Raw genomic sequence first — 15,558 nt, 5'->3', positions numbered from 1 at the left:
GTAAGTCATTAATGTGCATTAAGAAGTTGAGAAGATGATCTTTCACTTGAACATATTTTTTTCCTGCTCCTTTGTAGTTAAAAGCATGCTTTCAAGAAATATTGCTAAAAACACAGTAGGCTGTTCAAATTTTGAAAAATGTTTATTCTTTCAGAAGGCTAGCAAATCAAAACAAATACCTTCCTGCAAAGTATGCTTAGTTAGAACATCCTGCCACAGTCTAAACTTCTGGAAAACTTTGCAGTCCCTCAAGCATTGCGTTCTGTTTTTGGTCAAGTGTAACACAGTGCTCTTCCTATTTGTGCAGCTTCCACATTCTTTCAGAATGTTAATTATTCACATGTTTCTGTTAGAACATCTTTCTTGGTAAGGCTACGTTCCCTCAGCATGTCAGAAGGAATATTCTCATACTCAAACTCCATGGAATAACATAATCTGCTTGAGGAGTTTATCACTGCCTTCTAAAATGTGTATTGATTACAGCAGAATTTAAATAAAACAAGTCCCGAAACACATACCTAATTCTTGTGTATTCACTATCTAAATATGCTTTGCAGGCTTTTAATCTCCCTCTTGAACTCTTAAAAGCTAGGTTTTTAATGTGGTAACCATATGGCTATAATACTATTAGTTCTTCAATTTACTGGTACTTATTCTAGCATGCACAGTTCTTTTATACCTCAAGGACTGTTTAGTCGTGCTAATATAGCTAACAATATTGCTTGACTTTATTAAAGCCTTCTAATGTGTTTAAATGGGATTGAGAGGTCACAGTTTCCCCTCACACCAGCAGCAGTCAGTTCTGGTCTGTATTTTCACATACCTACATTAACGTATATTACAGAATATCTATGCAGGTGATTAAAAGAAAAAGCTGTGTAGTTCTTTTCTGTCACTGCAAAGTAGGGTACAGGTATGTACCCGTATTCAGGTCAGGATGTGTATGAACACATTGGTATCACCTAAAGGTAAATTGCATATACAGCTACAAGAAAATTTCTGAAGAGAAAATTATTTTGTATTGTCATGGGCTCCTGTCCTATTTTTATTAATGTCCCAAATTTGAGAATCCTAGCTGAAAAAAATGATAGTTGCTTACTGTAATGCCTGGGCCTGAGACAGTGTGCCCTTTTTGAGGCAAAAGAATAGAATAATTTGGATAAATGCTTCCTTATTTTTCCACTCTTTAGAACTCTCTTATCTGCTTGCCCCCATCCCCTGCCTTTTTTCCCCAGAGTTTCTTATAATCAGCTGTTTCAGTAACTACTGCACTTCCTTGGTGTTCGTTATCCCAGTTGGGCCTAAGTAATATGTAGAGGCTAGAGACTTTCCCTTAATAATTTTATCTTATTGCTGACATCTTTGCAAGTAAAGGAACAGATGATGCCTAGTGTTGTACCACTCTTAAGGCATGGGAGTGTCTTCCTTCACTTCCTAGCCTTCTTGATGTTCTAATCACACTGTTCCCTAACCAGTTCTAGTTGGCATTACGTGTCCTCTGGGCTGGTGTGCATATGCTGTTCCCTGCCTGTACATGCTTTATCTGTTTAATTAAAGCCATGGAAGGCATCTTGTGCACCTAAAAATAATGCTTCTTGGCAGTAGAGTTGGAGGAACGTACCTGACATCTACTATAATCTGGGATATGACAAGAAGAGCAGAGGCTAGCTGAAGGAGGGATTCCAGAAATCTTGATGTATTTCTTATGGTACGTACATGAGAAAAAGATATGTGAAAAATGCATCCAAATTCATTTCTCTTCTGCAAATGCAGAGCCTGGGACAGAATTGGAAACAGCTGTAACCCCTGCCTCAGTGAGGTACAGTACAGCTCTATTTCTATAGGAATGCTATCCCAGCAAAGTAAATTGGGCAACTCCTGATCTAAGTTATTAGTATTTTATTATCATGATGTTCTTCTGACACCCACATGGGCATTTACATTAGCAGTGCATCAAAAAAGGTCATAGTTGCTTAAATAAATAACATTGGTATTTTGCAAATGAGCAATTAAGTTATGAAAGAAGCCTCTTTTTGTATAGCTGCTGACTTGGATCCTTCTTTGCATTATGCTACACCTAAGACTGCAGAGTGAATTAATTTTGTCAGACACAGAGTATAGCTTTGCTGTGGTGACATCTTGTGTGACCTCAAGAAGGGACAGAGCAGACTGCTGGCTGATAGCAGTAGGTTCTGCACTTCCCTGTGGTGGAATTGCCTTGGCTGCCTTTGCAGCCTCTCTGCTCACTTCCTTCTGTCCTTTCCCACACGATTCCTTCAGTGCTACTTTCCTCTGGTTCCTGGCACAGAAGTCTGTGGCCTCAGCACGGTGTGTGCCCTCTGCAGTAGCTGATCCCTGTCCTGATTGCTTTTCTGAGCCTCTCGAAACATTTGCTGCCTTCCCCGCACCTCCTTATTCACTGCCTGCACAAAATATTTGGTTTGATGTAGGTGCCGTAAGTCACTGCAGACAGGAGTGGTAAGCCTAACCTCTCAAGCTGTAAAAGCTGATTGACAAGTGGTAAGGTCCCTTTGTATTGCGGTTTATCAGAAGGGATTCCAGGAGGGAAAAAGTTAAAAAATAATTCCTGTGAAATTCAGAATTATATTTGTTGCTTTTTTTAAAAAAAAAGAGCTAATGTTTACTGTAAAGTTCTTTTTTGACTACAGACTGAACAAGGAAGGAAACAAAACATTTGAGTTCTCTCTGTAAGGCTGCTACTTTCTCTGTGCCTTTTTCTTTCCTCTGTTTAACTCCCAATACCCTAGAGACATGGTTTCCTCCCTTAGCAGGGACTGTGACCTTAAAAATAGCCGGCTGCAAAATAAACACAGAAAAAAAACATTTCAGTTGTTTCAAATACATGGTCAGTAACCCAAACTGCGTCCGTGCTAAAGCTGAAATTCATAATCTTTTGGAGCTGCAACTGGGACTTTTGTTTCTCTGAGAGTTAGCCTTCATTATTTTGTGTTCACGCTGCATGCCTGCCTCTTTCTCAAAGGAAATTTGTTAAAACTTAGGATGCCATTTGTAAGTAATTTGTCAATGCTTTTACACTCTTGCAAAATTTTTAGAGGGGACACTCACTGTGGACAAGGGCCAGGCAGGGCACTGAACACCTAAGGAAATGGTGATCCCAGGCTGTTTTCATGGCATTTTCCTGATGGGCTCTTTTTGTGCTGGTAGACATGACAGCTGCCTGTGGCCAGCTGGAAGAGTTAGTGATTTATGGAAGAGAAAGCTTTTTCTCTCACTTTTGCTTCTAGTATTAAGGCTCTGTTCTCTGATTCAGCTGTGTGAAGGAGGAGGGCGGTCCAGCCTGGACCTCCCCTCTGCATTGAAGCCATGGTATGTCCCCATCCATAGGCTGTCTCATTGCCGTGACTGCCACTGCTGCTTTCATGTCCATCTGCAGGTGGACCAGAGTCTGCAGTTTGTATGAAAGTTTTTCCAGGAAAAGGAACCATCAAACAGATTTAATGGGGGTGGGGAACCAAGCCCCAACTTCCTACATTAATGGAAGGCTTGTGTCCATATGTTAAAGCAGTTGTTCACAGCTGTACTTACATTTCATTGAGGAGACCTTGGTCATGTATAACCATAGGGACTGAAGGACAGGAGGAAGGACATTCAAGTCTGCAAATTAAATCCCCTCTGACAAGCAAATATTGCAGAAGGAGGAGTATTTTCAGAGTGTGGCCAATGCCCTTGTACGCAAAAGTTAGTTAGGTCCTACAAAAACTTCTCAACGGGCAGAAGTGTCTTTTGACCTTGCTTAGGAAGTTGTAAAACTGGTAGAGATTTGAGAATAACAGTCCATTGAGTCTTCAAAAATTTTAAACCCTTCTTCTACAACCAGACACCAAGTAGTACCTGCACAGACTGTCACAAAATGCAGGTATTCCCTCTGCTTTTCAAGGGCTGAGTTCATGTTGCAGGGGGGACTTCCCACATGAATATGCCAACTATATCTGTGTGGTGTAGCAAATACTTAGTACTTGAGTATTTTCCTCTGAATACAGTCTAAAATCCTTCATTCATTTAGAAAAATGTGTTAGTGTTTTGAAGTCTCAGAACAGGACTATGAAACTTTTTTGATTAACATGGATGGTTTGGCGTTTAGGTGTAGGGGAAAGAGGAACAGCTAGAAAATGAGCAGGGAGAGACAGCAGAAGAACATTCTGTGTACTTTTCCACCTAAGATGCAGCAGAATTTGGGAAGGTTTTGTTAATCGGTCGTGTTAGCCTAATCCACAGGGAACTCATTTTGAAATTAAATATACCAAAGGGTTTATGATTTAAAAAGAGGGAAAAAATAAAAGCCTTAAAAATATCTGTGTTTGATCTGTTTGTCACTATGAAAATATTGACAAAAGGCAAAAGAATGGCCTTCATTTAGCTTATTATTGTTGGCTTGCTTTAATGCTTTCTTATTAAGGGCAAACTACCATTAAGATGTGAGATTAACTCTCTCACAGTTGCGAAGAAATAGAAGATGGAAACTTTGAATGTAAAACTCGTGTAAACAACAATTCTAAACTAGATAATCTGTGATTCCCACCCAGAAATATGTAATGTGGTAGATGGAAGCTTTTAAAAGTAAAAAATTTACATGGAATAGTACGTGAAGTATTTATTCTTCAAAATATCTTTAAAAAGCAGCCTCCTGTGTAAAATCAGAAACATGGCATTAATTACACAGTTCTAAAAGTATTTCATTAAATAAGTAATTTGGGGGGGGTGGGTGGGGGGAAGATCATAAAAGCTGTATATAACTCTGAGTGTGTTAACTACAGACCGAATTCAAGTGTTACTGAGACGTTAACTTCATTCACTCACAAAATCCTCTAGTTTTGTGGAGTGGTGCTTTTCACTTGAGTCAGCTGATCCTTCGGGAGCCTGTTTTGAAGAACAAGTGCTACTGATGTTTAAATTGGTAATGCAATAGAGAAGTGGCAAGAGACTTCAAACTTGAGTTAACACAGTGCATCAGCTGCAAATCCAGTCATGCTGTGCCACTAATCAAATCATCCTGGTAGTCCAAGCGCTGTTTTTCAGTGTATTCACTGTCACACAAGTAAGAACTAGGTTGAAGCCCTTGCCAGAACCGCATTTTAGCAGAATGTACCCAAACCAGCTTCTGGCTGGCTAGTCTGGGTCCCAGGCACTGTCTGGATGTGTCAGTACAAGAGATAAGCTTCTAAGGCAGATATACCAGTCCCTTGCGAACACCATGATGCTGCTAATACTACCTGTGCTCATTAGTTTGAAGCTCACTTAGCTGGCTGAAAACTCATTAAGGTTGGCAGGAGAGTGATTACCTAGGTCTGGGTTAGTAATGTAATGCTTAATGTTGCAGAGGTGTCAAACCTAAAGTTTAAGCTGTCTGTTGTCGCTTTTACAGAGAGACAGATGCTACTGTTGCCAGCCCAGAATTCCTAAAAGAAATTGCTAATTTGAACTATTTATTCCATTAAATTTCCACTGAATTAATAATGAGACTAATTTTATTGTTATCACTGTAGTATCTGAGGAAGCCTGTTGGCCAGAATGTCATATGAACAGGAATGTCTGTTGGGATATTTAATTTCATCTCCCTTGACAATGTGTGGTTGTTCTCTTTTGTACATTTTCTGTTAACTGTTAGTGGTCTGGATAACTTTGTGGAATAGGTAGAAATCAATCCAAGCCAGCACAAAGCACACAGAAGTGCCTATCTGAAGAATGCCAACATGCAGGGGGAATTTAGAGAGCTAGCATTTCACTCCAGTGAACCAAGATGTTCACATTCTTCTTCCCAGCATTCCCCACCAGGCCTCGCTTATTTGTACTGACCAATACACTTCCATATCTCTGTAATTAAGAGTAAACCTTAGGATTGCTACTTACGCTACAAGGACCTGATCCTGCAAAGACATACCTCCTTTGAGCCATCTGTGTAGACTTGTTTGAAGATTGTTTGCTTGGATGTACAGGATCTGCTCTCCCTTGGCAATTCGTCAGCCTTTCATCACTACCTCACATCAGATTTTAACTGATGCCTTGGTCTCAGTAGGTACAGCGCTCTTAGCATTTAAGACTGTATCCTTGCAATACTTGCATTGTTCGTTGTGTTATGCTTACTTTACTGGAATCCAATTAAGAGGCAGAGGTTTTGATCAGTTTGCCGTGGGGACACAGGTGGAAGTAACAGATGTAGGAGGTATCAGTAATAAAGCTTATAATAAGCAGTAAACGTGTACTTGGAGTTGTGGACCAGAAATACCGCTTCCATGCAAAATTCATTCTGTGTGCAGGGTTCTCCTTTCCTTTCATTGGCTTCTTTTTGTGTTGTATTGATTTGTGTCTTTGGAGTTGTGGGGTGGATTTCTTTGTCTCAGGAACCTGCAGTACTTAAAATATAGGGGGACATTGCTTTATTAAAACAATTCTTTTAGTTGTCACGGCAACTGGTCTTACATAAATGATGAAGAGAAGCGGAATGTATATAAAGAGATACATTAGGTCATAATGGTAAATCCAGTACTTTTTAACCTAACAAGAAAGCACTCTGGGGTTTGTTGTTGCTCTAGCTCATTTTATTCCAGATGATTTTTACAACTTAAGTATTATTGAGGTTCACAATCCAAAACCACAGCACTTGCATGCTCACAGCTGTATCAATTTGACGCTCTCTTGTCTGTGTAACTATTCACTCCTCCATTAGGAAATAGGTTTGTAAAAACAGACACAGAACTATACGATAAAAAGCCAGATGTGATACTTTGTGATTCTCTGCAAAATATTGTCCTGCTTTTCTTTTCCAATACTTCACCCAGATAGACTGAAACTACAACATTAGGGAGAATGCTGCAGTGACCCTGAGGTGATCTGATTAACCATTTAATACAAATGGTTAATTTTCTTACAGCTTTACTGTGTTAAAGGATAATTTCCTGTGTTAAAGGAGACTTGGGGAGGGCACGGGTTATTATTCTAGGATCAGCATATGTAATTTCCAGCATTTACAAGTGGTTAAGGAATAGCTCACCAAAGACATGGAACCACAAAGAACAAAACTGTGCTTGCAAAATTTAAGATTTTTTTCCTCTTTCTCTAGTGATTTAACATTAGAATCAAAATTAAACAATAGTAATATTTTTTACTGCTCAGAAAGTTTACTACACTTAAGAAAAAAGCACATCAAAGAAATGTGCCATAATTAACATGCTTACTTTTTATCTGTTACCTGATTTCCAGTATGATTTCTAAACTAAATTTTTGCCAGTTGTTTTTTAATCATTATTCTTGTCTGTCATCATCTTGCTTTTCCTTTCGTATTTTATCTTTCTCTTTTTTCTGCTTGCAGTCCTTTACTCTTCTTTTGTTACCTGCATGCCTGCTTTAATTTTCACTTTTTCCCTTACAACTGTATGCGCTGCTAGATTCTGTTTTCAGTGCTATTAAGAAAAGCCCTTCCAATATATAAAATACTATGTATTCCCTACATGATACAATTATTCCTATTCTAGCATACAGCAAACCAAAGCTGATCAGTTATATGCCTGTAGACCACTGCTGCCCATGCAAATGGTATTATTCCACATTGGTTTCCCTCTCTTGCTTACAAGCTGCTCTTTATTGTGACCAGAAGACTGAGGATGCTTAAAATATTCTGCATCAGCTAGCTAACAGACACCAAATAGCACAGGGATTCACACTGTTGTGAACTAATATAATGCCCCTCAAGGAATTGAATCCAAGCCATTTGTTTCATCAGCCTTTAAAGCTTGCAGTTGCAGAGGAGATGACATGAAAAGTGCTATTTGAAGAAAAATACTGCTTCAAACCTTAAACCCATGTGATTGTTTGGTCTTCTTAATTCCAGTTCTCCAAATTAAGGGCTAGAACCAACTTCTCTTTCATTCCCTCCTGATCATTGAAAGTAAGCCTTGGTATCTTTGGTGATTTTAGAAAAGGGGCTGTGATGCAGCCTGTGGGGATGGCACCATGTAACTGGTAGAAATCAGTGTGAGTAGTTGTAAGAACAGCAGTGGGCAGCCAGGTTAAGAGGGAACCTGCAGTCCACCCAGCAGTACCTCACTTAGGTAAGTCAAAAGTGTAATGCAACTGTGCCTCTACCGTACCTCCGTGGTGTTTTTATTGAAATTGAAGTTAACAGAGTGTGTAGACTTTTGCTTTTTCAAATGTCATCAGGTGAAACTCAGTATATTCCTCCCAGGAGCTCACACAGACATTTTTTTCTTAATCTTTGTTTTGCTATGTTTAAGTTTGCAGCTGCTGGATTCTGCTGTAAGTTTGAAGTTCAAAGACACCCAGTGACTCTTTGTGAAATATCACAGAAACCACCGAACTTCACCTGGCTTTGCAAGGAAATCTTGTCAAACCACCAGTTTCCCACACTTTCAGTGTGAAACCCTGTGTCAGCTCAGAGCTTTTTTCTCCCAGCTCAGATTGGAGTTAGCTTAACTCAAGGATCACAACCCTTAGGGAACCTCTTCATCAACTTTGGCCTCTCTTCATGTTTCTAACAAAAGTCTGAATTCTTTCCATGATTTGGGGGGTTTGTAACAAAAGCAAAGGGCAACTGTAATGAACGATGCTTTTAAATCAGTGGCTTTGGAGATGTGTTGTAACCTTTGAACATAGCATCTGTGTAGTAAGCTTGGCAGTCATCTGGATTTTGGCAGGTTTGTTCAAGTTTTGAAAGAGCTGCCCCACCTGTTGTCACAGCAGTGTGGCAGATTGCTAGCCCCACCGCAAAGATACGGGACGCTGCAAAATGTGTCTCGGAGAAATAACATCTCCCATAAAACACAAGGCTATATTGTATTGTAGGAGACAGCCTTCATGTGAGTGCTGGAGGGAGTTGGTTAGCAGCTGGACTCTTCAGACGTGGCTCTTTCAGGGCTTGCTGTAGTACAGTCTGGACTCGAACCTCCACCATATGTTAACAGCATTGCACATGTGCCTGCCCCGGGCAGCTCTGTCTCTGCTGAGGGTACAAGCTGTGGTAATAATTCTCCTCCTGTCCTTTTATATATACTACAGGTCTAGGTGGCCCAAACAAACCACCTTTCTTTTGCTTGCAGTCTCTCTTAGGGGCTTGTAAGGGAAGGGTCAGTGTGTAGCTTAGACATTTCTCACATGTAAAATCACAGAGAGATACAGTGTTACTGGCAAATGTGTCAGTTGTATATAAACAGCAGGGTAAATTCTTCCCTTTTCTGAGAACATTTTACCCTGCTCACTTTGGGGCCTCCAAGTAGTTTTCTTTCAAGGCAGTCACACATATCAGCTTTCTTCCATTTACTACCAAGAGACAAAAGTTTCAAAATAAGCTTCTGCAAGCTGTTTTTGCGTGTAGCTGGTTCACTGTACCACCTGTACTCTGGGAAGAGTTACCTGACTTTGGCTGTTGGGGGCCAGCTATTTCTTCCCATTGAGTTGCCTTTTTCATGACATGGTTCATTGAATATCAAGTAGCAGCATCACAGAGTGCAAGCCTTCCTAAGAAAAGAGGGAACAGAGATGCATTGCTTTAGTCTCTTCTAATGTCAGTGCAGTTGTAAAATACCTGTGTTTTCAGCATGCCTATGTAATATTCCTTACCTGTTTTGTTGGTTTAAGTTCTGTATTGCAAGTCCCTCAAAATGATAGCTGGGTTAAAATCAACAATGATTACTTTTTTCATTATAAAATTACAGGGTGGGTTTTTTTCAAACCTATATCCCTCTCTTTTAAAATATAACATTAGCCTGCCTGCTTTGCTCATTTAGTATCATTTAAAAATGTAAGCAAAATCCGTTCAGCCATTTCTTATTTATAGGAGTGTGACAAAACCATAGGGTTTTTGTGTAAAAGTAATTGTAGTTTTTGTTTTGGTTTTGGTTTTTTTTTTTTTGTGGGGTTTTTGTTGTTTGTTTTGTTGTTGTTGTTTCCTCGGGGAACAGTATAAAAATGTCTGAATCTCCAAAACCTGAAATTTGGCAGGTACCTAAATCTTTAATGACCTGCATGTGTTTTGCAGTTTTTCCTAAAGATTTGCATATTTGCTTCTTAGGATATATCAGTTGCTAATACTTCTGCGAGCAGCCTGGGTGGGCACACAATTAGAAAAAAAGGAACATGCTTATTCATTCTTGGGGCTTTTTGCTTTTATCAGCTATGGTATTACTTTGTTCGGCTTTTGCTGTCCCTAGCTTATTACACATTAGAGAGTTAAATTTGAATGAAAAGTTATCTGCAGAGATGGATGTAGGCTCCATTCTTTAAATGTTCGTCTGGTGATTTTCTTGCAAGTGCTTTAAAAGCTGTGCTGAAGACTGTAAAGTTCCTGGAGCTGTAATAGAAAACATTAGTGTCTGGACTTTCAAGGGAAGAATGTGGTTAAGATTATAGTGACTGAGTCACTGTCAATGGGTGGTCTTGAGTCCATATGGCACACAGTAGACAGGGGCACAGAAGACTCTTTGCTCAGATAGGTGACGAGCTGTACTTGCTGAAGTGAAAGTCTTTGAAAAGGGCTGCCCTAGACTGTATTTTGCCTGCACAAGGTTAAAATTCTGTCAGGTTGCTTCTCAGTGCGGCTTTGTTTTAACTTTGCTACAAAATAAGATAAAGCGTTTGCTTAAAAGCTTGGTCGTCGTAGTGCTACATGCTCCTTTTGGCTCCTCGGATTGCTTCTTTTCATTCAGTGCATTTTCATTGTTCTGTTAGGCTTTTAATGAGACAGTTACAAAATGTCTGCCTCGCTCTGACCGCCATTTTGTAGCCTGATTGTTGGATAATGAAGACTGTGAGAAATAGAAAATAAACAGCGTGGCATGGAGGAGATTTCAAAAGGAGTACAAAATCTGCATGTTTTATTTAGACGCTTAATTGTTGCCGACTGGCTGCATTTAAACAGGCGACTTTACAGTGTCTGGAAGAAAACCAGCTCCCGAATTTGAGGAGCTGACCTTGGGTAGATGCCATCAACTGTTCTTTTCTATTGGCACGGACGTGCTGCTGGCAGGGTCTCCCTGTAGCTGCAGTCACTCACCCAGCTCTGAATCAGAACCTGCTTATACTGTACTGGGCCACCAAATTACACCAGTTATTCCGAATATTATTTTGCAGCCCCTTTGATAAACCAAGATTTGATCTAGAATATATAGGATATTTAAAAAGAAGAACCTTCAAACTAGCAGTGATTAAGCTTCTCCCATAGAGCAGCACATTATGTTGTTCAGAAAAAAAAGAGGGGGAGGCTACAAGTTTGCTGAAAGCAAACTGAAAATGCACGACGGGAATTAAAAGGACACAATGGAGTTGTTACTGTAGTCCTATGGATAGAGTACTCACTGTGTGAGGAGTGAAGTTAGTGGCATTTACTTGGTTCCTGTACGAAAAACTGTTGTGTGTGTGTATTGTGGGCAAGGGGGGGATGGGGAAGGACGCTTTACATTCACAGTAGGGTACAGCTTCAAAGCTGTTTAAAATTCTGCCATATCTTAATGATAATAGTTAATCCCAGTATCAGAACAGTATTTCTATTTTTAAAATGCAATCAATCAATCATTTTAATACATTGCACCCTTAGTGCCAAACACCTCAAAAACGGTGTGTATGGCAGTAAAAATAAAGCATCTGAAACTCCTTCTGTAGAGTCATTCTTCCTTTCTTTCTCACCCATACACGTACAGTAAAATCTCAAAGCTGCAAGAAAAATGGGGAATTGCATAACAGGGAGTAAATCCTCCAAACAAGACTGATTGACAGGTAGGGATTGCTGTCATGGACTGAGCAAGGAGGGACAGAGAAATGACCCCACCTGCCTACAGTTCTCACTAGAAATGCAGCGTGTGCTTTTTTGTTCTTGGGTTTTGTTGGGGTTTGGGTTTGGCTTTTGAGGTGGGAATTGTATACAGAAGCTAGACTTTCTTTTAAGAGGATTACACTGAAAATTGCTTCTTTCTCTGTTCTTCTCAGGACAGCTTCCTACATCCACCATGCTCTTTCAGGTAGTTGTTCATATAGGAGTAATAGAGGTTGTAGGTAATTCGAGTTCAGTTTCTGCCTGTGCCTCAGTGATTCATACAAAAGCACATAAGTGTCTTGTACGTGTGTTCTTCACCTACGAAAATAAGTGTTAATGCTTCCTTATTAGTGCTTATAAATTACTTTGAAGTTCATCCAATGTGCTGCAAATATACCTATCACTGTTTTTAGTGATAAAAATGACAACTATGTGACTAAGTCATGTTAACAGTATATTAACTGGGAGGGTTTGTCACACAGTGTGAATGTAAAAGTATCATCATCATATTCCAGTGAATAACCAACTGCAGTGAAAGCATACCTCTATAAGTATATTACCTGTATTTTCACTTCCACATGGATTTACTCATGAGTGAGCTTTTTCTTGAGTCACTCATTTTCTGAGACTGACCCTCAACCAGTATTGATCAAAGACTTTGCTTTTATTAAAGGATCAGCAAGAAACAGTGATGTTTGAGTTGTCAAACTGGCAGGACCATTACATTAGACTAAAAATGTCCAAAGTCATCTCACGCGAATTATGAATTAATTTCACACATTCTTGTTGGCCCAACAGTAAATAAAGGTGGAAGTTCTGAAAGAGATTTACAATTTCAGTTGAACAGTAGTCTCCACAAATAGGTACTTAAGTAGCAAAAGATACTTGAACGCAAAGCAAGCTTAGCTGAGGTGAAACTGGAGGCAAAGGCACAGATGATCTGGACTCAGATCGTAGGTTACGAGATAAGACATTGAGATTTCCAGTCAATTCTCTAAAGGTGTAACTAGGAGTTAATAAGGTTTGCTTTCCTCTTATAGAAGAGCAGTTTTTACTCAGAGTCTGAAATCTAGGTTTCTTGGGGGATTAATAATTGTTTTTCCATTAATTCAAAATAACTACCTTGGAACTACCAAGCAGCTGATGATAGTACTTCCTAGCCTTAAGCATTCATAACTGTAATAGCATATTTTTGTGATTTTTACCTAGAAATACATCCTTCCTAGGGACAGCTGCCTCAGCAAGCAGAATACAAACATATATCCCAAGATTTCTTTAAAACGTTTACTGCTTTGATAAGCTGTACCTTAGGCAATACCTCAAAGATTTTTTTTTAAAGTAGCAATAACAAGGGCTTATGTTTTGTGTTTGACTGGTCCACTAGGTCCCTTCCCATTACATGTTTCATTTTAATAGGCAGCAAGCATGTTCTACTGCTTCCTTGAGATGTGTCTGCATTGCTGACATCTGGAAAGCAGCCACACAGTGTTCCACACATAGTTTTTGGAAACACCATTTGCTGGTGGAACGATCCAGAGCAGACACCTCTTTTGGCAGAACTTTATTGCCATCTATTTTTACTTGAACTCTTGTACATGGGATTACTGTGTGTGAGCCACAAGATTGTGGGTTGTAGACAGATGCTCCAAGAGGAAAGGAAGACTTCCCTGTGTGGTAGTGAAAGTGCTTGGTGGTGAGTTACCTGCACCTACCTTCTGTAATCTGCCTCTGTCCTATTAGTGTAATGTCACAAACTGTATTCAGAGCTGACAAACTGAAAGTGGGACTTGCACTGTCCTTTCTTTTATCCTCAGAGCACATGGGAGCATATCATGCACTTTACAGGACAATGCTGGCTAAAATACTCCTGTTCTAAAATAGCAGACATGAAGTACTCCACCAGCAGAGCACACGTATTGATAATGCATCCTACAACTGAATAGATTAATAGCTCTCTTCTGGGATCCCTAAGCTGAGGTCTTCAACTTTCCAGTAACTGTAAAAAGGGCTGTTGACTGTTGTTCTGCTCAAAGATGGGGTAAGGCCTAGAGCAGGGGTCCTCAAACTTTTTAACCAGGGGGCCGGCGCGCGGATGAAGTGGCAGGCAGTCATCTGCGGCTGCCTGGTTTCCCCCCCAACCCCCGGCGGGCGGGTGGGGGGTGTGGCGGGGGGGTTCTGTAAATACCGGGGGCTGGATTGAGGACCCTGGGGGCCCGTATCCAGCCTGCGGGCTGTAGTTTGAGGACCCCTGGCCTAGAGTTTCCCTAAATGCTAGAGCAGTAGAGAGGATAAAAAACTAGATTCCCTGCAAAATTCTGCAGTCTCTGTTTCTGCATGAAATGGCCTTTCTCTGCGGTTTGCAGAAGCAGCTTGCTTTTTAGTGATGTTGATACTCATAGTTTTGTTACTTCTTGCACATGTATGTGTCAGATAAATTTATAAGTACATATGTTTTTAGTTCATCATACTTAAATGCCTATGGCTTAAATGACTTAATAGGCTTCTTCATAGGGTATGTTGATAGTGTATATTTTGGAATTCACCGTACAGTTGCATGCGTTGCTTGTTTGAATCCAGAGGACGGACTATAATGGTGGAGTGTATCAGGTGTCTGATTCCTCAGTCTTTTTTGAAAAGGAAATGTTGGCTATAGGAAGGATATGACACTCAAAAACTGAGGTTGCCTTTGAATATTTGTGGTGCAAAATATATCATGTATTTACCACACAATTGGTTTAAGCTCCAAAACACATCTCCATAAAAAAATCTCATTTTCTTTCATGAAGATATTAAGGCTTATTTTAAAACTATTCTTTTCTTTTTAAAATAAGACCTTTCTCCTCTGAATGTAGACTCCCAAGTTTTTGCAAGCAAGTAAGTTTGCACAGTGCTTGGACACTCAAAAGGACTTCAGAGATCAGCAGTGGCTGGGAATGTAAGCTAGTGCCAGGTGAATGGCCAGCTTTCATTCCTCTCCCATAGTTAGTGTCAAAGGGTCAAAAATTATCAGATCAGGTTTTTGCACAAAAATGTGAAAATTGCAGTGCCCATGTTTCTAGAAGCAAAAAGGCTTGCTAACATTCAGTATCAGCTGTGTTAGGCTTCTTGCGGTGATGACTTTTTACTTGGCTATTTTTTGTCTGATTATTGCTTCTTGACCTTACTTTACTGAAGTCATTCATTTAAAAGATCTCAGGGAGAAGACTTCAAACAAATGCCAGTATTTAAAGGTCATTAACATTGTTTCCCTTTGATATTACACACCTGTTTTCATGTAGCAAGAAGCTTTTTTTGCTTCTACTATATCAGGCCCCAGTATGATAACATGTAGCCTGAGTAGATACACTTAAGGTCTAGTCTGGTATCTAGTCTTCCTATCTATATTGATTATTTTTGGATAACAGACCATTCTGAGCACTTGTGTTGTTAGAGAAGATACAAATTAATTACTTGTGTATTCTCATATGCCTTATTAAAAAAATCCCATGTATTATATTCCCATCTTATTCTAGATACTGCAAAATAATTTACTTAATTTATCATTTATCATGCAGTGTGGATAGTTGAAGTCATGACAGTCTTATTCATCCTTTCTACTTTAATACTTCATAATAGGTTATGTGTATATTAGAAAGATCATAGTTTTTCTTATATGAATTACCAAGTAGGTGAGTTTTATAATTGTTATTTAGAGCTTAGATGATTCATTATTGATAGAAAGTTGCGTTCCTTTCTTAAATGAATGGGCTGTTTATTTG

At 39.5% G+C, this 15,558-nt stretch overlaps 1 long non-coding RNA gene across 1 annotated transcript in view; it reads left to right on the top strand.

Annotated features, from left to right (window-relative positions):
• Positions 1 to 15,558, top strand: part of LOC308066284 — a 128,433-nt gene that overhangs the window by 85,727 nt on the left and 27,148 nt on the right. The gene's annotated exons all lie outside the window — the stretch shown is intronic.

This window comes from Falco punctatus, assembly GCF_963210335.1.
Source record: "Falco punctatus genome assembly, chromosome: 6".
NCBI lineage: Eukaryota > Metazoa > Chordata > Aves > Falconiformes > Falconidae > Falco > Falco punctatus.
The sequence above is the reverse complement of the archived record's forward strand: the minus strand, read 5'-3'. Positions and strand labels throughout refer to the sequence as shown.